The sequence below is a fragment of the Balaenoptera musculus genome, chromosome 12 (genome assembly GCF_009873245.2).
Source record: "Balaenoptera musculus isolate JJ_BM4_2016_0621 chromosome 12, mBalMus1.pri.v3, whole genome shotgun sequence".
NCBI classification, from domain to species: Eukaryota; Metazoa; Chordata; class Mammalia; order Artiodactyla; family Balaenopteridae; genus Balaenoptera; species Balaenoptera musculus.
Genome location: NC_045796.1, coordinates 49,833,295 through 49,857,136, shown reverse-complemented (window position 1 = coordinate 49,857,136; position 23,842 = coordinate 49,833,295). Strand labels below are relative to the sequence as shown.

General features: G+C 39.3%; 1 non-coding gene and 1 pseudogene across 1 annotated transcript; one reads left to right on the top strand and one right to left on the bottom strand.

The window, feature by feature from the left end:
- Window positions 1-6,264: 6,264 nt before the first annotated feature.
- LOC118905378 lies at window positions 6,265-7,021 on the bottom strand (annotated as a pseudogene).
- A 15,199-nt stretch (window positions 7,022-22,220) lies between these two features.
- On the top strand, window positions 22,221-22,293 carry TRNAG-CCC. The gene has a single exon. It is a non-coding gene; the product is annotated as a tRNA-Gly (tRNA).
- The last annotated feature ends 1,549 nt before the right edge of the window (window positions 22,294-23,842 follow it).

The window sequence follows — 23,842 nt, the reverse complement described above, 5'->3', positions numbered from 1 at the left end:
AAGAAAAAATTCAGTCTATATTCCATCTGTATTTAGTCTGCAAGTATAAAGAACCATAGACCCCTTAAAAGTCACATTTTCATTATCTTAACAACTACTTTCTAATTGCACCCTTGAAATATATCCCATTAAATTGTTTGATGCTCCTTGGAAAAGGACCTATGTGATACATTCCTTTTGGACCTTAATACCAAAGAAATTGTCTCTGGAATAATTTCCTTATGTAATTTACTGAGTTTTCCTTTTTGATTTGGTGATTAGGAAGCTCAGTGTTAATATTTCAGACTCGCCTATAGTAACTGCGTTAGGCTATGTGGTAGGTGTTTTCCTATTCTACTTTCACTGATTCTAATTTGTTGTAATTTAAACTTTTCTGTATGTGTCTCATAAACTATTTCATTCTTTATGGAAACTTTTATAATTTATATCTTACCTATTCATGAAGAACTGGTCATTATTTTAATACCTATCATTTCTCATGGATTTATAAAAATGGTGTCTCCTACACACTTGAGTGATACAGGGAAAAGTTATTTTATTCTCTCCAGGCAAGACATGAAAAAGGAAAGTAAATAAACTAGCATTACTGCATACCTACCATGTGATAGGCACTGTCATAGGCACTTTTTAACATACCTTATCTTTTTATCCCTTTAACAATCTTGTGAAATAAGATCCTACATTTAGATATGTTAAGTGATTTGCTGTCACACAGTTATTTAGGAGTGGACCTCCAATTCTGATTCTTTAAATCATGCTTTCTCCATTGTATTATAACCACCTCCGAATTTTATTACTGCTAGAGTCATCAGCAACTGCACCTTGAGAGCATTTTTCTAGGGCAGTACTTCTCAAACATTAATGTACAGATGAACCACCTGAGGATCTGGTTAAAATGCAGATTCAGATTCAGTAGGGCTGGGGAAGGGCCTGAGCATCTGCATTTCTAACTGCACGCAGTTGGTGCTGCTGATCCTGGGCCACACTGAGTAGCAGATTCTCAGAGTGTGTTGACACCACAGCGATCTAAGTAGTTACTATGGCAAAGGTATGAAATTGAACAGACACAGCATTTCTAAAATTGCCAACAAAATAATCAACGAATGCAGCTGAAACCTCACACCTAGTCTCACAATGGGACTCAAACCCAATCACACCTCTCACATGGGATTCGAACGTAGCCAAAAGTCAGACTGGGACTTGAGCCCACGGGCTGGGACTCAAGCCCACGTCTTTTTTTTTTTTTTTCACGTGGTGTCCGGACTTACTGAAGCTCAGGTTCTTTTTTTTTTTTTTTTTAATTTATTTATATATATATATTTTTTGGCTGCGTTGGGTCTTCGTTGCTGCGGGCAGGCTTTCTCTAGTTGTGGCGAGCGGGGGCTACTCTTTGTTGGGGTGCACGTGCTTCTTATTGCGGTGGCTTCTCTTGTTGCGGAGCATGGGCTCTAGGCGCGTGGGCTTCAGTAGTTGTGGCACATAGGCTCAGTAGTTGTGGCTTGCGGGCTCTTGAGCGCAGTCTCAGTAGTGTGGCACACGGGCTTAGTTGTTCCGTGGCATGTGCGATCTTCCCAGACCAGGGCTCGAACCCATGTCCCCTGCATTGGCAGGCGAATTCTTAACCACTGCGCCACCAGGGAAGTCCTGAAGCTCAGGTTCTTTATGTCTCAGCACAGAAGGAATTCAGTGAGAGGCAAAATGATAGGCAAGTAGATTTATTAATATAAGACACTTGTGAGGGATACAAGCAGGCAGGCAAGGGGACTCTTCCCTGAGAACTAAGTGGGAAAGCAGGTTTATTCAGGGAGATACACACTCCATAGACAAGAGTGTGGGCCATTTTTATGGGCTGGGTAATTTCATAGGCTAACAAGTGGGAGAATTATTCCAACTATTTTGGAGAAGGCACGGAGATTTCCCGGTGGGTATTGGGCCACCGCCCACTTTTTGGCCTTTTATGGTCGGCCTTGTAACTGTCATGGCACCTGTGGGTGTGTCATTTAGCATGCTAATGTATTACAATGAGCATATAATGAGGCTCAAGGTCTACTGAAGGTCAAATCTTCCGCCATCTTGGGCCGAATCAATTCTAACCAGTTTATGTCTTATCCTCAATGGCTGTGTCATTCTTTTAAAGGTAGTGCCCTGCCCCCTTCCCTCCTGTTTCACAACTGTGTGCAGTGACTATATACAACTTAGAGAATCCTGAGGCTTTGCTTCCTGTGTATAACAGCCTTAAGTGGGGTGGTATTACTCCCAAAGCAGACGATTCTTCAGATAACTAGAGGAAAAATCTAGTCAACTAAAAAGCCTCATTTCCTAATCATGTTGGTTAAGTATATTCTTTTCTAAGCCTGCCAGATTTCTGGATGACTCCAGCATTCATACAGATGACTCCAGCATTCATACAGATGACTCCAGCATTCATACAGATGACTCATGATACCCAAAGCTCCAATCATTATTATCTTCCCTCCATTTCAGCCACCGTGGCAGTATGGGAGATTAGAGACACAGAATAACCCTCACACACACACACACACACACACACACACACACACACAAACCTGCATAGAACATGAGAAACATCTGTTCAGATACATTACTGAGCTAGCAAAAAGTTAAGGAACATTCAGAGGCCAAAAGCCAAGTGAAAGCAGGAATTTGGAGAGGAAAACAAGCACAAAAGGAAGATTTTCTGGGGGGTGGAGGGTATCTTCTAAATTCTGGTGACCTTGAACTAGAGTTCTAATGGCCATGAAGGATATGGGAACAGGAAACAAGGCCAAGACCCCAGCCAAGGTAGGGAGTCTAATAGGAGATCCTCACAAACAAACTAGGACACCTTACCTGTCTTGACCTTGGCTCTAGATAGAAGGGAGGGAAAAGCTACCCAAATAATTTGCAAATACAAGCAAAGATTTGTGGCCCAATTCAACTACCTCTTGTTAGGAGATAATTCTTCATGACTCTGTCAAGTTTCTGCACATCTTGTGAGCAGAGGTACTGACTGTCTTTTCAACAGTTTATATAGTGAGCAGTCTTGGAGGATAATGATGGCACCTCCCTCTGGAGACAGATTTGCTTACAACCTTGGAAGATAGCCATAATGTACCTCTGGGAAAAAAGGCAGGCATGCTTACTGCCCATTATAAAATATCCATGTTCTGTAAGTTCAGTGTTCCTTTCCTGTAGTGAGATCTACTGCATGTATAGATGTCACCTAGCCGGCTTTGTGTGCCCTGTGGGAATTGGGACTTGGGGAACCAACACAAATGCTGACAGTCTAGCTACTGTTATTGGTTTGAGTAATAACCTGTCCTTAGTCTCTGTCACAAGAGTAGCATGTCTTCTGCTAAAATCCATGCAACTATGGCAGGCTAACTGTGGCAGGTAAAATCTCAGACCTTTCACAGTTCTTAATGTCTAGGTGGCCCCAAACACTTTATGCTGAAATTTTATTTTAAATTGGTCCTAGGTTGGTAGTACCCATAGACAGCTAGTATAAGCAAAAGAAAATCCTCTCTAGAGAACACCCTTCAACTCAGGCCTCAAACATTTCCCACAGATAATGTAAAGGAACCATGAGCTTTTAGTCAATTTATAAAACACAAGAAAAAAAGGTATGATGAATTAGAAGCAATTTCAGAAAAGCTTCAGATATTAGAATTGTTACAGAATATAAAATAAATATGTTTAACATCTTTAAAGAAATAAAAGATAAGGTTGAAAATTTGAGTAAGAAACAAGAGGTTGTTAAAAAATGACCAGTCAATTTGCAAAGGAACCAAATAAGACCTCTAGAAATGAAATATATAATTGTTGAAGTGAACATTTTAATGAACGGGTTGAACATCATTAGAAATGTAGCTGAAAAGAGAATTAGTACACTGGGAAATAGATCTAAAGAAATTACCCAGAATGTAATAGAGAGCAAATATGAAAGCAAGATTACAAGCCATGAAAGATAGAGTAAAAAGGTTGATATATGTTGAATCAGAGTTCCAGAAGAAAAGAATGAAGAGGCAATATTAAAGTGATAATGGCTGAAATTTTTCCAGAATTGGTGAAAGAAACTGTTAGTTTCCTACCACAATGTAACAAGTTACCATAACTTAATGGCTTAAGACAACACAAATTTATTATCTTACAATTCTGTAGGTGAGAAGTCCAATTCAAGTCTCACTGGGCTAAAATCAAGATGTTGGCAGGTCTGTGTTCCTTTTTGGAGTCTCTAGTAGAACACCTGTTTCCTTGACCTTTGCAGTTTCTAGAAGCTGCCTATATTCCTTGGTTCCTGGCCCTCTTCCTCCATCTTCAAAACCAGCAACAGCAGGTCAAGTTTTTCTCATATCACATCATTTCTGACCCTTCCTTTTCTGCCTCCCTTTTCCATAATGAAGGACCTTTGTGATTATATTGGGCCCACCTGGATAATCCAAGATCATCTCTCTATTTTAAAGTCATCTAATTAGCAATCTTATTTTCATCTGCAACCTTAATCCATCTTTGTCAGGTAACCTAACATATTCATAGGTTCTGAAGATTAGGACATGGACATCTTTGAGGGTTTATTAATCTGCCTACCATAGACATTAATCTACATGCCCAAGAATCCCAATAAATTTTAGGTAGAATAAAAAGAATCTATGCCTAGTCAAAATCCATACTTATTCATGTCATAATGAAACTTCAGAATGCCAAAGACAAAGAGAATATATGAAAATAGCTAGGGAGAAGAGAGATTTCCTACAAGTGGACAATAATTATACTAATAGTTGACTTAACGCAACAACTAAAGTCAAAGACAAAAGAATATCTTTATTCTTTTAAGAACAAATAATAGTCAACTTACACTTATTTACCCAAAAATTGTATTTTAAGAACAAGTGATGGGGGGGGGATGAATTGGGAGATTGGGATTGACATATATACACTAATATGTATAAAATAGATAAGTAATAAGAACCTGCTGTATAAAAAATAAATAAATAAAATTCAAAAAACAAAAACCCTTCGGGTGACTTTGATTGTTTGCTGATTTTCAGAAGTGTTTTGTGTGTGTTTTATGGGGGATAGAGAAGGAACTCTTAAATAAATCTAAAAAAAAAAAAAAGAACACGGGATAAACAATTTTCTAACCAAGTGTAAACTCAGAGAATTTTCCACTCAAAGACACTCAAGATCTTCTAAAGGGCACACTAGGCTGAAATTAAGCACACATGGATCTGAGATGCAAGAAAGAATGATGAAAAAAGAAACTGCAGAATATGCATTAGCCAGACTTTTACTACAATATGCTGCATAATAAACCACACCATAAATTTACCAACAATAAGCATTTATTCTCATGCTTACTGGTCTGCAGGCCCACTATGGTTTAGCTGATCTAGGTTGCCTCAGCTCTGCATCAAGCTTCAGGCTGCAGATTGGGCTCAGGCTTGCTCTTCTTGTCTCATTCTGGGTGCAAGGGCTGAAGGGGAAGTAACTATTGCTGACCAGTGTGTGTATCTCCCACTAGATTGCAAGTACTTTGGGGAATGGCGAGGAGCATACTTTATTTACTATGGAATTCCTGGTAGCTTGTACTTTGCCTAATACCAAGTGGGAATTCAAGAAGTTTTTGCTAAAGAGATGCATAAATCAACCATAATTGCCATTATGAATTGTAAGTATTTTACAGTTATGAATTGCGTTCATAATTGCCAAAGAGCCCAGCAAGTGTTAGTACTTAGTACATGTCCAATAATATATTTCAGCACTTTAAAGGAAAGAGAGAGGCACTTCCCTGGTGTTCCAGTGGCTAAGACTCTGCGCTCCCAATGCAGGGGGCCTGGGTTCGATCCCTAGTCAGGGAACTAGATCCCACGCACTGCAGCAAAAAAGATCCCGCGTGCCACAACTAAAAGACCCAGCACAGCCAAATAAGTAAGTGTTTAAAAAAAAAAAAAAAAAAAAAAAGGTGGGCTTCCCTGGTGGCACAGTGGTTGAGAGTCTGCCTGCCAATGCAGGGGACACGGGTTCGAGCCCTGGTCCGGGAAGATCCCACATGCCGCGGAGCAACTAGGCCCGTGAGCCACAACTACTGAGCCCACATGCTACAACTGCTGGAGCCCTTGCGCCTGGGGCCTGTGCTCTGCAGCAGGAGAAGCCACCACAATGAGAGGCCCGCGCACTGCAATGAAGGGTGGCCCCCACTAGCCGCAAATAGAGAAGGCCCGCGCACAGCAGCAAAGACCCAATGCGGCCAAAAATAAATAAATAAATAAATTTTTTAAAAATTAAAAAAAAAAAAGTGGCCTTGGTGAAGTTGCCTAGTGTGGTGGTGCAGCTCCTGGCAGAGGTGTAGCAGTCATTAATTCTGGCCATCATCAGTAGCTCCTTGGGCACAGGGGCTGAGATGATGCCACTGCCCCTGGGAGCAGGGATGAGGCGCACCAGCACAGAGCCACAGTGGCCAGTCACCCTGCAAGGTACGGTATGGGGCTTGGCTGATCTTGTTCCCTCAGTAGCATCGCCACACATGGACGATGGAGAGCTTGGCCAGAATGATGGCCTCATGGGTGGCAGTGGCTACCTCCTTACAGCACTTGACACCCAAACCAACATGTCCATTGTAATTCCCAATGGCGACAAATACCTTGAACCTGGTCCGCTAGCCAGCACGGGTGTGATTTTGCACACGCATAATCTTCAAAACCTCATCCTTGAGGGATGCCCCCAAGAAAAAGTCAATGATCTCAGATTCCTTGATGGACAGAGAGAAGAGATAGATCTTCAGGGACTTGATCTTCATGTCCTTGACCAGGCAGCCCAGCTTGGTGACGGGGAGCCACTCCTTGTGGCTCCTTGTCCTCAGCCTTGCCTCCATGAGCTCTGCAGTCTCTGCCCCCACCGAGACCCGGGCCACAACCCCGGGCCCAGACGCTGCTACCAAAGCCTCTGCGGAAGACACTGGGGCCTCCGACTCCAGGGCCCTGGGGCCTCTGGGCCCTCCCGCAGCACTGCCGTCATCCACCATTTGGTATTTTTACAGCGAAGAAGCTATACCACATCTTCTTTATCCATTCATCTGTCGATGGACATTTAGGTTGCTTCCATGTCTTGGCTATTGCAAATAGTGCTACTATGAACATTGGGGTGCATGTATCTTTTCGAATTAGAGTTTTCTCCAGATACATGCCCAGGGGTGGGATTGCAGGATCATATGGCAACTCTGTTTTTAGATTTTTAAGGAACTTCCATAATATTTTCCATAGTGGCTGCACCAATTTACATCCCCACCAACAGTGTAGGAGGGTTCCCTTTTCTCCACACCCTGTCCAGCATATTTTATTTGTAGACTTTTTAATGATGGCCATTCTGACCAGTGTGAAGTGGTACCTCATTGTAGTTCTGATTTGCATTTCTCTAATTATTAGTGATATTGAGCATCTTTTCATGTGCCTTGTGGCCATCTGTATGTCTTCTTTGGACAAATATCTTTTTATTTCTTCTGCCCATTTTTTGATTGGGTTGTGTTTTTTTTGTTATTGAGTTGTATGATCTGTTTGTATATTTTGGAAATTAAACCCTTGTCAGTTGCATCATTTGCAAATATTTTCTCCCAGTCCGAAGGTTATCTTTTCATTTTTGTTTATGGTTTCCTTTGCTGTGCAAAAGCCTGTAAGTTTGATTAGGTCCCATTTTGTTTATTTTTGCTTTCATTTCTGTTGCCTTGGGAGACTGACCTAAGAAAACATTGGTACAATTCATATCAGAGAATGTTTTGCCTATGTTCTCTTCTAGGAGATTTATGGTGTCATGTCTTATACTTAAGTTTTTAAGCCATTTTGAGTTTATTTTTGTGTATGGTGTGAGGGTGTGTTCTAACTTCTTTGATTTATGTCGGCTGTCCAGCTTTCCCAATACTACTTGCTGAAGAGACTGTCTTTTCTCCATTGTATATTCTTGCAGAGGTATTTTTTTAATTCATAAGTTATCTGCTTTTATATTTGAACTTAAAATGTTTTTTTTTTAATTAATTTATTTATTTTGGCTGTGTTGGGTCTTCGTTTCTATGCGAGGGCTTTCTCTAGTTGTGGCAAGCGGGGGCCCCTCTTCATCGCGGTGCGCGGGCCTTTCACTGTCATGGCCTCTCGTTGCAGGGCACAGGCTCCATATGCGCAAGCTCAGTAGTTGTGGCCCATGGGCCTAGTTGCTCCGCGGCATGTGGGATCTTCCCAGACCAGGGCTCGAACCCGTGTCCCCTGCATTGGCAGGCAGATTCTCAACCACTGCGCCACCAGGGAAGCCCCTAAAATGTTTTTTAAAGTTTTATAAGAAGTTCTGAAATGAATTTTATAAATTTACATTGGAACATGACTATTTATGCCTGAAAGTTCTTTTGAAATTAAAAAAAAAATTAGAAAACCTTATTTTAATTTTCTTTAATTTAGGGTTTTTTTTAAAAATTTAGTTTAATATTTTTATAATATCTAGATTAAGGCTACTTGATTTCTAAAGGAATCACTGGGTCTGAAGGTTTTCCCTGTCTACTCCTGTTCCCCCTCCTTTTATCTTTCACAGACATTGCCCTAAATAAATCTATTGTGCTCCTAATTCCTTCTTGACATCTATTTCCTACAAGACCCAATCTTCACAAACACTGGTCATATATTCCTTTTTCAGTAAACAGACTCTCAAGAAGAGAATTTGGGGATTGGATTGCTTACCTAGCAATAGCATAGCATAAATTAAGTGAAATTAGAACACTAGTAAAACATGCAGGGCTGCTTCATGGGCCTCTGGGCCTCACTCTCAGAAAGGCCTTATACTTAATTTTATCTTTGAACTTGTGTTTTGTAAGTGAAGTTCAACAGGACAATAAAGTAGTCCTTTGGGTAAGGGAGATACACTTGGGGAGAAAGGAGGCAGCACATGCAGACACAGGTTCAGACCTGTGGGCATAGCAGACAGCCTGGGTGTTGAGCAATTGGTCTGACAGCCCAGCACACTTGCCTATGCCTGGGCCAGGGTCTGGGTCCAGACTGGTATTGGTGATGGTGGTAGCAGCAGCACAGAAAGCAGACGTGGCAGCATCTACATAAATACTAACTCTCTGGCCTGAGTACCCAGACAGAAACTGCCAGTGATCTGGCAATAAACACTGTCAACAAATTATTACAAATTATTATAAAATGAAAGTGTACACATGGATATTGTAATAAAACATATATGAGAGTTATTAAACTCACTTCAGTGAGTTTAGATTCTGTTAAAAAAGAGAACACAGGCCCAAAATGGAGTCACTTGTGCTAAGTCCTATGTGAGCAAACCAAGATTTAATGCCTAACCTAACTGCAGTTTCAGCCTCTCCCAGGTATGTAACCTTTCAAATTACCTGGTCAGCACTAGTAAGGTAATTTGCCCTAGAGACCCCATCCATCCCCTATAGGAAGGTGACTTGGCATGAAACATCCACTCTTTGCTAGAAACTTCCTTTTCCCACCCCCTTCTGCCTATAAAAGGCTTTCATTTTGTACAGCTCTTCAGAGGGAGCTCCTTTCTATTTGCTAGATGGAATGCAGCCCAATTCTTGAATTATTGAATAAAGTCAGTTAGATCTTTAAATTTACTTAGTTGAATTTTGTTTTTTTAACAATTCCAAGAGTTTACAAAAAAAAACTGAATTTAAACATTGTCACATTTAACAGAAAAGAATACTGTTTTCATACAAAGCTTCAGGTGAACAAATTATTAAGAAAGAAGACAATTTTAAATTAATTTTTCCTTTTAATTGAAGACAATTATAGAATGCATAGACAGCCATCTTGAATTTATACAAATCAGAAAACCACTTTCAATTTCTTATGACTGTTACAATTACAGGAAATGTCAGAGGAAACATTAAAATTCCATTGCATAAATTTTCATTTACAATGAAATTCAGGCTTAAATGAAACTGATGTATATGCAGAGTTGTCTTTTTAGAAAAATTATTCCATCTGAATTATTAGCTCTATACAAATTAAAAGATATATTTCAAAATAATTTATCAGAAACTTAGCCCAATGTTTTCATAGTCTGTATAATGCCTTTTTTTCTATAAAATACTCTTAATAGCTCCAGTAACAGTTGCATCAGCAGAAAAGTCCTTTTCAAATTTTAAAATTATCAAAAATTATTTGCCATCTGGCATTTACCAAGACCACCTGGTGTAGCTTTCAATTACATTGAAAATGAAGTTGCTAAAAGTATCATGATGGCCTACCATAATGAATTTGCAGACAAGCAAGCCAGAAAAATCTTATGATCAATCAAGATATCACATTAATAAAGTATTATTTATTAAACATTATGACACAAAAATCAGTTTTTAGTAAGTTTATGTTGTGACTCACCTCTGTATGTTTTATAAATAATAAAAAATTTTTAAAGGAAAAAGTTTTATATTTTATTACCTTTAATAGCACTTGTTTCCTGCTTTTTGAACAAGGGTTCTCATGTTTTCATTTTGTACTGGGCCAAGCAAATTATGTAGCTGGCCCTGAATCCATGGCATGTGTATCAGTCAGGGTTCTACCAGACAAACAGAACCCATCATATATATAACATATACATATATGTACTGTTTCTCTCATACATATATATATATATATATATATAAATATGTATATTGCAAAGAATTGTTACCTTAAGCAATCTTGGGGGCTGGCTAGGCAAGACTGAAGTCTGTAGGGCAGGCCCTCAAGCTAGGAACTCAGGCAGAAACTGAAGCTACTGCCCATTAGATGGAATGTCTTCCTTAGGTGTTTTCTTAAGGCCATTGAACTGACTGGATGAGAATAATCATCTAATTAATAACAATAATAGAGGATAATCTCCTTAAAGTCAAAGACAACAGAAATTAATCCCATCCCACCTACAAAATTCCTAATAGCAACATCTGGGTTAGTGTTTGATTGAATAACTAGGTGCTATAACCTAGCCAAACTAACACATAAAACTAAGCATTACAGGATGGGACAATGACATGATTCCTCAAAATGTAATCTGTTTAGGATGAAGGGTCCAAAAAAAGCAAGGCTTTGAGAATTCAAGTATGGGCTAGCCTAGTATAGTAATAAAGATGACCACAAGGTGAGATTTGTTTTAGTTGTACTGGAGAATAAAAGAATATTCAGGACTTCCCTGGTGGCGCAGTGGTTAAGAATGCAGGGGACATGGGTTCGATCCCTGGTCCAGGAAGATCCCACATGCTGCAGGGCAACTAAGCCCTGTGCCACAGCTACTGAGCCTGCGCTCTAGAGCCCGTGAGCCACAACTACTGAGCCCGCGTGCTGCAACTACTGAAGCTGATGTGCCTAGAGCCTGTGTTTTGCAACCAGAGAAGCCACCGCAATAAGAAGCCCGAGCACCGCAACAAAGAGTAGACCCTGCTCGCCGCAACTAAAGAAAGCCCGCGTGCAGCAACGAAGACCCAACGCAGCCAAAAATAAAAAAGAATATTCAGTAAGAATAAGAAAATGTCAGGGTGTTGAGCTCTGAGCTAAAGGAATAGGTAGAGAACCAGAGAAATTCTATGATAACCTTAAAAGAATTGATCTCGCAACTGCCTGGCAGACAAGGCCCCAAATTTAATTTTGCAGATAGAATTACAACAGAATACACAACCTCACCAAGTCTTTTATGTTAAGATTAGGATATTAGTTGGGAAGGAGGGAAATTCTTGAGACTTGAGTTGGGGATATTTGGATGGACTCAGACAAAACTGGGAATCTTGTACCTTCAAATTTCCCTGCACCTGCCTTGCAGGTGAAGACAGAACCTCCTTCCCTGCCTGAGTTTAAGGATCTATCAAACCTTGCCTAAGGCAGTAATCTTGCTCTAGGGCAGCAGTCCCCAACCTTTTTGGCACCAGGGACTGGTTTCGTGGAAGACAGTTTTTCCATGGACGGGGTGGGGGGGTGGTTTCAGGATGATTCAAGTGCATTACATTTATTGCGCACTTTATTTCTATTAGTATTACATTGTAATATATAATGAAATAATTATACAACTCACCATAATGCTGACAGGAGGCAGAGCTCAGAAGGTAATGAGAGCGATGGGGAGCAGCTGTAAATACAGATGAAGCTTCGATCGCTTGTCCACCACTCACCTCCTGCTGTGCAGCCCATTTTCTAACAGGCCACGGACTGCTATGGGTCCGTGGCCCGCGGGTTGGGGACCCCTGCTCTAGGGGATGCCTAATCTCCTGAAGACCCACCCCCACCTTCCTTTCTGCCTCCAGAAGCCAGTTAGCTCCCAGGATGCCTTAAGGGGGAAAGCGCACAGTGTTCCGAAGAGATATGCAAATGTGTATTAATAGGAAACTGGGAAACTTGTGGGAATGGATTCTAAGAGTTTTAGAGCAAGGAAGATGGAACATAACAGCAAGTTGGGCAAAATTTATCAATATAAAGGTTCTGACTTGTGAGTCTGAATTCAACATTCAAACCGGAGCAGCTGAGATTAGTTTGCTTGATTAGCAACTAACAGCTTGCTTGATTAGTTGACTGAAACCTAGACTGAGCAGTGATTTGAAAAGAAGACATCCTGGTTTAAGTTCTATTTGTGATTGATTTTTTAAATATTCAAAGTAGTTTTTGAAATGCAGAGGAAACATATGATCATTGTAAAACCATTTATCTAGTAAAAAGGTATCTAATATAAAAAATCAGTACCCAGACTGGAGATTTCATTCCCCAGAAGTAAACACTGTTAACTGTTTGGTGTGTATCTTCCAAATCTTTTTTTTTAATGTGTATGTAAATATGTTTATTCTTTTTTTATACTGTATGTGAATATAAAGACATACTTTTTAAGGACTGAGAGTAGGAATAAATCACATTACTACCAGGAATGCAGGAAAGAATGCAAGGAGTGTTGAAATCCTGCAACTCAGATAGGGACTTGAACCTGGTCTTTTAATTGAGATCACACACCTGGTCTCAGGACTTAATGAAGCTCAGGTTCTTAATGTCTTGTCGCAGAGAGAATTCAGTGAGAGACAAAGTGATAGGTAAGAAGTTGGATTTATTTAGAGAGAAACACACTTCACAGAGTTTGGGCCATCTCAGAAGGAGAGAGGCCCCAAAATATGGCGTGGTTAGTTTTTATGGGCTGGGTAATTTCATAGGCTAATGACTGGGAGGATTATTCCAACTATTGGGGGGAAGGGGCAGAGATTTCCAGGAATGGGCCACCACCCACTTTTTGGCCTTTTATGGTTAGCCTCGGAACTGTCATGGCGCTGGCGGGTGTGTCGTTGAGCATGCTAATGTATTATAATGAGCATATGATGAGGCTCAGGGTGCACTGGAAGTCGAATATTCTGCCATCTTGGACTTAGTTCTAACCAGTTTTTGTCATGTCCTATGGCTATGTCATTCTTTTAAAGGTTGTGCCCTGCCCCCTTCCCTCCTGTTTCAGTGTCATCACTACAAGGACTCTACATCCTAAATTTTCTAAGCTGAAACTGATTTCAATATTCTACCCCCTTATTGGACTATCAATCAAATCAAATGTCTCAAGCTTAGATTTGGAGAATATGGTTATCATAATTAGGCCTCAGAAACTAGATACATAATGATCTGACTATGCAGAGGGAGTAGATAAAGGTGTATCAGATGAATAAGATTAGGTAAGAAAAGACAAGGCAAGGCAATGAAATTACAGGCTCAAAGGAGTTTGTACTTGATTTATTTTTGATTTGGATTTGGAACTGTTACAGATCTGACAAAGGATGTATCCTGCAAACAGTTATGAAATATTCCCTGTGTCCTGGCCTTCATATGACAAACAGATCCACCTCATGAAATCCTGCAAATTCAGCCTTCTAATTAGGGCTCAACTAATACATTGTGAAGTTTCTTTTTTTTTTTTTTTTTTGGCCACAGTATCTTATTTCCCCGACCAGGGATCAAACCCATGCCCCCTGCATTGGGAGAGCAGAGTCTTAACCACTGGACCACCAGGGTAAACGTCCCCATTGTGAAGTTTTGAGTAAATTTTTCACCTCTCTAAGCCTCAATTTCCTCCTTAATAAAAAAGGGCTAATAACACCTACCTCACAGGATTAATGGAAGGAGCAAATGAAAGGATATTTATATGAAGATGGATTTAAAACATAAATCATCATAGAAATAAAGGTCATTATTATCTCAATATTACTTTATGTAATAATAACTTACTATGTGCAGGCACCCTTCTAAGGGCTTTACATGTATTAACTATATCAATTAATTAAAACAAGGTTTAATAAGATGTACAACAAATAATTATTCATTTTATATACTGTGAAGGCTTTAATTATTTCATTTAATCTTCAAAACGACTCTGTAGGAAGTTACTACTAACACAATCTCCATTTTGCAGATGAGGAAGCTGAGGAATACAGAGCTTAAGTAACTCGCATGAAGTCACTTACCTGGAAAGTGGCAGTGCTAGGATTTGAATTCAAATGCTACAGTACCTATCATTTTGTGAGCAAATTATGTGAGCCAGAAATCTTGATAGATTTTTTCTTTATTTTATATTGTGCTTAATTTTGTAATATTTCTCTTAAGTAATCTATTTGGAAGTATTAGGAAAACAAGCCCAAATTTCTTTTTCTTTTTTTTTGGCCATGCCATGAGGGGATTTTAGTTCCCTGACCAGGGATCAAACCCAGGCCCTGGTAATGAGAGTGCAGAGTCCTAACCACTGGACCTCCAGGGAATTCCCCAAGCCCAAATTTATTTATTGGATGTCATAATACAAAGCTAAACTTCATCCTAAATTTTCATGCACAGCTATAATAAAACATGTTTTCTTCATTATTTCTGGTGAAAGACAATGTTTTTCCAAGTTCCCCAAATGGTGAGGCATATCAAAGACATTGTTAGCAACAGATTCCTGGGCCCCAGTCAAGACTCAATGAATCAGGATGTCCAGGGTAGAGACCTGATAATCTGCAAATTGGACAAGTGGCCCAGATTCTAGGGATGTTTGGGAAACTAAAGTATAGAGGAAATGGGCTCCTGAATCCTAATCGCCCTTAGCTTTGCTTATGATTTTTTTGACTATCCCTTTCATAGAAATATGTAATCTTATCACTCCTTAGAAATTTAAAAAATTATTTCACGATTTTATTATGGTCCGTGATGAAGAGCTGATTTTAAATATAAAATACTTTAGAACTATTATTAAAAATAATGTCAGTTCATTTTAATATGTTGTTTAATAATATCGATCACACACATGTTTGTGTCTGAGGGAACCCAGTAAGCATTACCCCTCTTCCCCACCTGCGATCTGAATTGAGAGATAAGACAGAGTAGGTATGTGAAGAACCAAGTTATCCTCTTTATTAATAATAAAAGCGGATATTAGAGAACATGGCTTACATCTGTGGGCATGAGGGCTTCCTAATTCTGAACTCCAATGTAGGCATATTTGCCTGTCTTGTCACAGGTAATGCTGAAAAACCACAGGCTACACTTGAAGAGACCAGCCCCTTTCCCCATATGACGTTAGTCAGGATACACCTAGAGGCTGCCAGCTCTCAGGAGAATGGAACTGAGTGGGATACACAAACCTGGTTTCTTCCCCCACATTCATTAATCAAATTACTTACCTTAGCTAAGAGGCATAGGGGAAAGTAGCTTGGATTGTTAGGCTAGCGAATCCCTCTTCACAGAAAAGGAAACATTTCCCATTTCACAAGAGAAATATGCTGTTTAATTTACTTTAAATTCATCGTGTTAAAAAAAAAGCATAGTTTGTTGATTTTTAAAAATCTTTGGCGTGTTCTTGTTTTTAAGACAAAATGCTTGGGCTTCCCTGGTGGTGCAGTGATTAAGAATCCGTCTGCCAATACAGGGGACACAGGTTCGATCCCTGGTGGGGGAAGATCCCACATGCCACGGAGCAACTAAGCCCGTGCGCCACAACTACTGAGCCTGCACTCTAGAGCCCACAAGCCACAGCTACTGTGCCCGCGCACCACAACTACTGAGGCTGCATGCCACAACTACTAAAGCCCGCGTGCCTAGAGCCCATGCTCCGCAACGAGAAGCCACGACAATGACAAGCCCGCGCACCGCAGTGAAGAGTAGCCCCCGCCCACTCACCGCAACCAGAGAAAGTCCACGTGCAGCAAAAAAGACCCAGTGCAGCCAAAAATAAATAAAATAAATTTTTTTAAAAGATTTATTTATTTAATTGATTGATTGGTTGCTATGTTGGGTCTTCGTTTCTGTGCTAGGGCTTTCTCTAGTTGCGGCAAGCGGGGGCTACTCTTCATCGCGGTGCGCGGGCCTCTCAGTATCGCGGCCTCTCTTGTTGCGGAGCACAGGCTCCAGACGCGCAGGCTCAGTAGTTGTGGCTCACGGGCCCAGTCGCTCCGCGGCATGTGGGATCTTCCCAGACCAGGGCTCGAACCCGTGTCCCCTGCATTGGCAGGCAGATTCTCAACCACTGCGCCACCAGGGAAGCCCAAAATAAATTTTTAAAAATGTTTTTAAAAAGACAAAATGTGTATAAAATGTAGGCTGAAATTAAACTTCATGTTATAGCTTCAAGGGCAAATAAATACAAACAAACAAACTTTCTTTTATGTCCTGATATATGAATTCATGAATTTTGCCCTTAAAAAGTAATGTAGTTTATTTTTATAAATTTTGGTGCTTTGTTTCTAAATGCTATAAGAGAAAAGGTTTTAGGCTGCTATTTTTAAGCACTTCTCTGTTATTAACACATTGTGGATACAGGTGGATTTTATTCTCAATAAATGAGAAGTCAAACCACATTTACTAAACTATAGGTCTCTAGTTAAACACTTTTAAGTGTTAGAAACATCTTGATGTACCATATGAAATATTTTTTTTTCTTTTTTAGCTGCATTGGGTCTTCGTTGCTGCACGAGGCCTTTCTCTAGTTGCAGCGAGCCCCCTCTTTGTTACGGTGCGGGGCTTCTCACTGCGGTGGCTTCTCTTGTTGCAGAGCATGGGCCCTAGAGAGTGCGGGCTTCAGTAGCTGCAGCGCGTGGGCTCTAGGGTGCACTTGGGCTTCAGTAGCTGTGGTTCGCAGGCTCTAGAGCGCAGGCTCAGTAGTTGTGGAGCACAGGCTTAGTTGCTCCGTGGCATGTGGCTACTTCCCGGACCAAGGCTCAAACCCATGTCCCCTGCATTGGCAGGTGGATTCTTAACCACTGCGCCACCAGGGAAGTCCCTACCATATGAAATTTTGATCAGGAAATGCAATTAAGCTCATGGGGAGTTGTATAGCATAATGATTAATGGGGAGGGTCCTGGAGACAGACTGCTCAGATTTGATTCTGTAGTTCAAGCTGTATGACTTTGGATAGCTTACTTAACCTTAGTTTTACTATCTGTAAAGTGGCAATAATGACAGTATCTACTTCTTAGAATGTAAAGGAGATGAAGCATGCAGAATTAACATCTCTCCAACTTGTATAAATTAGGTGCTCAATATTAGCAGTGCCAGAAAAAAAAGGAAAGTTATCCTAGACATAGAATAGGGGATGAATATGCAAAAGTAAATAACAAGCACAGGTCACTTTAGACAATAATATGCTTTTATTTAAAAATGTGTGTAAACTGAATTAAAGTCAAACCAAGAGTTTCTTGTTCAAAAGGGAACTCTGGTAAATTCTTCTGTAACAATATATTTTCCAATGTGTATTATGTAGCTATTGGTGTTTGGATTTCCTCTCTACCTTCCATAATAATTGGGAAATATCTGTTTTGTAACCCATAGTCATATCAAATAAAAGCATATATTCTAGCCTTATCTTAAAAATAAATAATAAATATTATTGCAACGATAATAAATATTTCAAGGAATTGCTCATTTTGATCTTTATGCTTTTTCATTTTGATAACAAACTTCTGATGGAAACCTCATGATATTAATATGAGTCTCAGTTTTAGTACTTAAGATGTAACAATGCCGTAACAGGTTCTGGATGGATCGTTGTTGAATGAATAAATGATTGAACTAATTCATGAGTTCATGAATACAAAAAGATGATACCTAACCCTGAAAGTGTCCAGGGAAAAATAAGACTAACAAGAAAAATTCAAAGGTATAAGTAACCATATCATTCTTAAACTACCTGATCTTTTAGAACTAACAACTGAGGTTAGGAATTCTCTGTTTTGCCTCTCTTTATCTATATAATATTGCAGCTCTTTTATTATATTGTGGAAAGATCGTGAACCAGCAGAAGGCTCAAGGTTGTGTCATCTGATAGGCCCACTACACAACTGTACCCCATGTGTTACTTAGCAACATTTCCCTGCCCCTCCTCTCTCATCTCCTGTTGGGAAACCTGCTCGGAGGCTGTGGAACTTGGCAGGGATGCAGGAAAATCCAGTGACTGATATAGATGACTTTTGGTTTTTGGATGGTGTTTTTTCTTTTTTCTTTCTAGCTTTTTCCCTTTATTTAAGGATTAGAACATATATATTAGAGAGTTTACTGCACAGTGGAAGATGAGGAGCAGGAACATGTTTGACTGGAATTGGGTTATTTAGTACCGGTGGTGCCACGCCTTAATTGCTAAAGACGTTGCTGTTGGGAAACGCTGACACTCCCCTACTCACACTTCGGGTTACAGCTCTGTTGAGTTAAGCAATACCCTGCTTCACATTGGAGACTTGCATTGAAATAAGTGACAACTAACTTTTTTGTTGTTTGTTTGTTTTAATTTTTGAATTTTATTTTATTTATTTTTTTATACAGCAGGTTCTTATTAGTCATCAATTTTATATACATCAGTGTATACATGTCAATCCCAATCGCCCAATTCATCACACCACCATCCCCAACCCCCCGCGGCTTTCCCCCCTTGGTGTCTATACGTTTGTTCTCTACATCTGTGTCTCAACTTCTGCCCTGCAAACCGGTTCATCTGTACCATTTTTCTAGGTTCCACATACATGCGTTAATATACGATATTTGTTTTTCTCTTTCTGACTTACTTCACTCTGTATGACAGTTTCTAGATCCATACACGTCTCAACAAATGACCCAATTTCGTTCCTTTTTATGGCTGAGTAATATTCCATTGTATATATGTACCACATCTTCTTTATCCATTCATCTGTTGATGGGCATTTAGGTTGCTTCCATGACCTGGCTATTGTAAATAGTGCTGCAATGAACATTGTGGTGCATGTGTTTTTTTGAATTATGGTTTTCTCTGGGTATATGCCCAGTAGTGGGATTGCTGGATCATATGGTAAGTCTATTTTTAGTTTTTTAAGGAACCTCCATACTGTTCTCCATGGTGGGTGTATCAATTTACATTCCCACCAACAGTGCAAGAGGGTTCCCTTTTCTCCACACCCTCTCCAGCATTTGTTGTTTGTAGATCTTCTGATGATGCCCATTCTGACTGGTGTGAGGTGATACCTCATTGTAGTTTTGATTTGCATTTCTCTAATAATTAGTGATGTTGAGCAGCTTTTCATGTGCTTCTTGGCAATCTGTATGTCTTCTTTGGAGAAATATCTATTTAGGTCTTCTGCCCATTTTTGGATTGGGTTGTTTGTTTCTTTAATATTGAGCTGCATGAGCTGTTTATATATTTTGGAGATTAATCCTTTGTCTGTTGATTCGTTTGCAAATATTTTCTCCCATTCTGAGGGTTGTCTTTTCATCTTGTTTATGGTTTCCTTTGCTGTGCAAAAGCTTTTAAGTTTCATTAGGTCCCATTTGTTTATTTTTGTTTTTATTTCCATTTCTCTAGGAGGTAGGTCAAAAAAGATTTTGCTGTGATTTATGTCAAAGAGTGTTCTTCCTATGTTTTCCTCTAAGAGTTTTATAGTGTCCGGTCTTACATTTAGGTCTTTAATCCATTTTGAGTTTATTTTTGTGTATGGTGTTAGGGAGTGTTCTAATTTCATCCTTTTACATGTAGCTGAGTGACAACTAACTTTTATGTAGGAAAATAAATGAGTACAAAGGAGAAAGGAATCACTCCTTTTTATGTAACTCCTTAGACAGAAGTATAAATCTGAGTGGATAAAGTAAATATTCCTTGAGTGTAATTAGAATTCTGAGTGGATAAACTATATACAGTTGACCCTTGAACAACACAGGTTTGAACTGCATGGGTCCACTTATACACAGACTGTTTTCACTAAGTACACACTTCAGTACTATGTGATCTGCAGTTGACTGAATCTGTGGATGCAGAACTGCAGATATGGAGGGCCAAGTGCTCAAGAGTCAACCGTACATCAACACCCACCTATTTGGACAAAGCTAGGCTAAATGTACTGCAAGAGAGTTTGGGGGTTTTGAGCATGAACCACCCATTCTCCTTGCTTGGCCCTGCAATAAAACTTCCTCTGCTCCGAAAAATAGAATAGAATAGAATAGAAAGAATAGAATAACTGCAACACTTTGTTCACATAATTGCTTTCTTTAAAAAAAATTAAGCTTTAAAATATCCAATGGAAAATTAAAGTGATAATTAAGTAAATTGAATATTGAATCACTATGTTGTACACCTGAAAATAATATAATATTGTGAATCTACTATACTTAAATTTTTAAAATTAGATAAATTTGGGACTCCCCTGGCAGTCCAGTGGTTAAGACTGCCCTTCTAATGCAAGGGGTGCGGGTTCCATCCCCGGTCAGGGAAATAAGATCCCACATGCCACATGGCATGGCCAAAAAATTAAAAAATAAAATAAAAATAAAAAATAAAAAATTAGATGAATTGAAGTGATGACCTCCTTAAATATTGTTTTTCTTAGGAAAAGCTTATATCCTTTATTTATTTATTTATTTATTTTTGGCTGTGTTGGGTCTTCTTTGCTGTGCACGGGCTTTCTCTAGTTGTGGTGAGTGGGGGCTACTCTTTGTTGCAGTGTGCGGGCTTCTCATTGTTGTGGCTTCTCTCATTGTGGAGCACGGGCTCTAGGTGCGTGGGCTTCAGTAGTTGTGGCTCACGGGGTCAAGAGCGCAGGCTCAGTAGTTGTGGCGCATGGGCTTAGCTGCTCCACGGCATGTGGGATCTTCCCGGACCAGGGCTCGAACCATGTCCCCTGCATTGGCGGGTGGATTCTTAACCACTGCACCACTAGGGAAGTCCCACTTATACCCTTTTTAAGGTTAAGTGAAAATAATGCTCGATATAAAGTAGGTTGTAGAAATATCAAGGTGAATGGGAAAGTTTCACGTTTCCTTTAGGTATGAAACTAAATAAACAGTATCGTGACTTCACTATTCAGAGTAGGTAAGAATTGTCATATATAGTTAAGCATGTAAAATATTCTAATTTTTAATTAACCAAGGATAAAATTAACTTATTTCCTTTCATCCAAAATTATGATGATTTTCATTTTTGGTCTTCCCTACTGTCATAAGAATTTAATGATTGTAAATAGTGTGACCAATTTATAAATAAACATATGATTTTTATTATCTCAGAATTTGAAAGTCATTTAAAGAGGAAGCTGCTTTAAAAGTTCATACTTTGTGATATGACCCCATACAAAAGTATACATAATTATCTGATGTTTACCCATACATATTTTACACACTTTACTACTCATAACAGTGGCATCTCCCCTACTTCAAATTTTTGTAATTCTTACACTCTGTGGAATAAAATTCATCAGTTGAGTTTATACTGAAATGTATAAATTCCTAGTTTCATGCATTTTATGTATAGTCCTTTGAAGGGTCCTGATCTTATGCTTTCACATAGTACGAAGCACACAGGAGACAAAACAAAGTTTTGCTAAGTTGAAAACTACAGTTGTAGATTTTGAATGTGTAATACCAAACTGGTTCTGTAAAAATTATGAAGGTTAGGTTTGTTCACGAATATCAGAGAATGTTCTCTCCACATTCTCTGAATACATGGCTGAAAATTGATAATTTCTCAGCAGAGGCTTTCTCAAATGGAGATATCAATACCACATAGTTTGTTAAAATAAAGTTTCAACAAGGAACCAAGAAGGAAACTGCATCCCCACCAAAAAAAAAAAATGTGATTTTATTTTTTTAATTTTTTGGCCACACCATGCGGCTTGCAGGATCTTAGTTCCCTGACCAGGAGTCAAACCCATGCCCTTGGCAGTGAAAGAGCCGAGTCCTAACCACTGGACGGCCAGGGAATTCCCCCCCACAAAATGTAATTTTACTTTTTTTAAAACAACAAAAAAGGGACTTCCCTGGTGGTCCAGTGGCTAAGACTCTGCACTCCCAATGCAGGGGGCCCAGGTTCGATCCCTGGTCAGGGAACTAGATCCCACATGCTGCAACTAAGAGTTGGCATGCCACAACTAAAAGATCCCACATGCCACAACTAAGACCCAGCACAGCCAAATAAATAAATAAATATTTTTTTTAAAAAGTAACTATCTTGACTGATGTGGAGCAGTGTTTTCAATGTCTGGAGGTGAGGAGCTGGGAGTATTTTTGTCCAGCAAAGCATTGTCAGTTTCATTAATTATGTCAATGTATAAAGGAGAGTTTTTAGACTTTAATTTACTGAGTGTCTTAAGGTTATAATTTTAAACAATAACTTTCTCCATTTTTTTAGAATCTGCTCTCTCTAGCAGATAAAATCTATCTTGGTTGATAGTTTAATCAAATTCATTTCGGTTTTTGCAAAATTCCTTTTTTTTTTTCAGATTTTTAAGAATCCTGATATCAAGGAAATAAATGAAAAATTTCTAAAAATGTTCATGTATACTTAAAATACTGTAACTACATGTATTAAATCTATAGAAAAACTGGTGGTAGCAACCTGCAACTAAGATTTAATAGCTTTATTTTACAAACCATAATAAATTTAATAACTTTATTACAACATTTACTTATAAATTACAGTTTGACATAATTATAAATTAATAAATGGCATCAAATTATATGGATTATTAATCCGGTGGCTGATCATCTGGTTTCTTCTAGCATCTACCAGAACTACTGAAGAGCAGGCTGAGTCTTGAAGAAGGTGATCCTTTAAGCACCTATGAATCCCTGTGACTAGAAGGATCCAGGCATCTCTTCTGTAGGACATTGCAAAGGAAATGTCTTCTCCTCTCCGATATTTCCCTGCCCCCAACCAACATAAAATATATTACAAGAGAGGTATGAAAATGTAGAAGTGTGGGGTTCCAAAAATGCACTTTCTTTTTCATTTATTTATTTATTTATTTGGTTGCACAGGGTCTTAGTTGTGGCAGGTGGGCTCCTTAGTTGTGGCTCCAGGACTCCTTAGTTGTGGCATTCGAACTCTTAGTTGTGGCATGCATGTGGGATCTAGTTCCCTGACTAGGGACCGAACCCGGGCCCCCTGTATTGGGAGCGCAGAGTCTTATCCACTGTACCACCAGGGAAGTCCCCCAAAAATGCACTTTAAAAAACTGTTGAGTCAAGGATTCTTTGGTTATAAGCAAAATGAAGCTATCCAAATTAACTCAAGTAAAAAGCATGAGGTTAGAAATCCATAGGGAAATCTCATGGATCCCAAATACAAGTATAGGAATCGTCAAAGCTATCAGACCACTGTTCTCTCAATCTTTCACTAGGGCTGTATGATTCCAGCTTCCTTTAGCACATCTAGGTTATGGCTTATTTCTGAAGAACGGTTTTCTCAGTTTATTTGTATGCATACAGCAAAAAATGGCGCCTGTCCTGAGTCTACCTGACCTTACAGCTCTACAGCCTCTATGGAGTTACTGACTCAGTATCTAGGTCTCTGGTTAAATAATCAAACAGAAGAATCTGATTGGGCTAGGTTTCTCCCCTGGTCCAATCAGCTGTGGGTCTGGAGACAAAGTCTAAT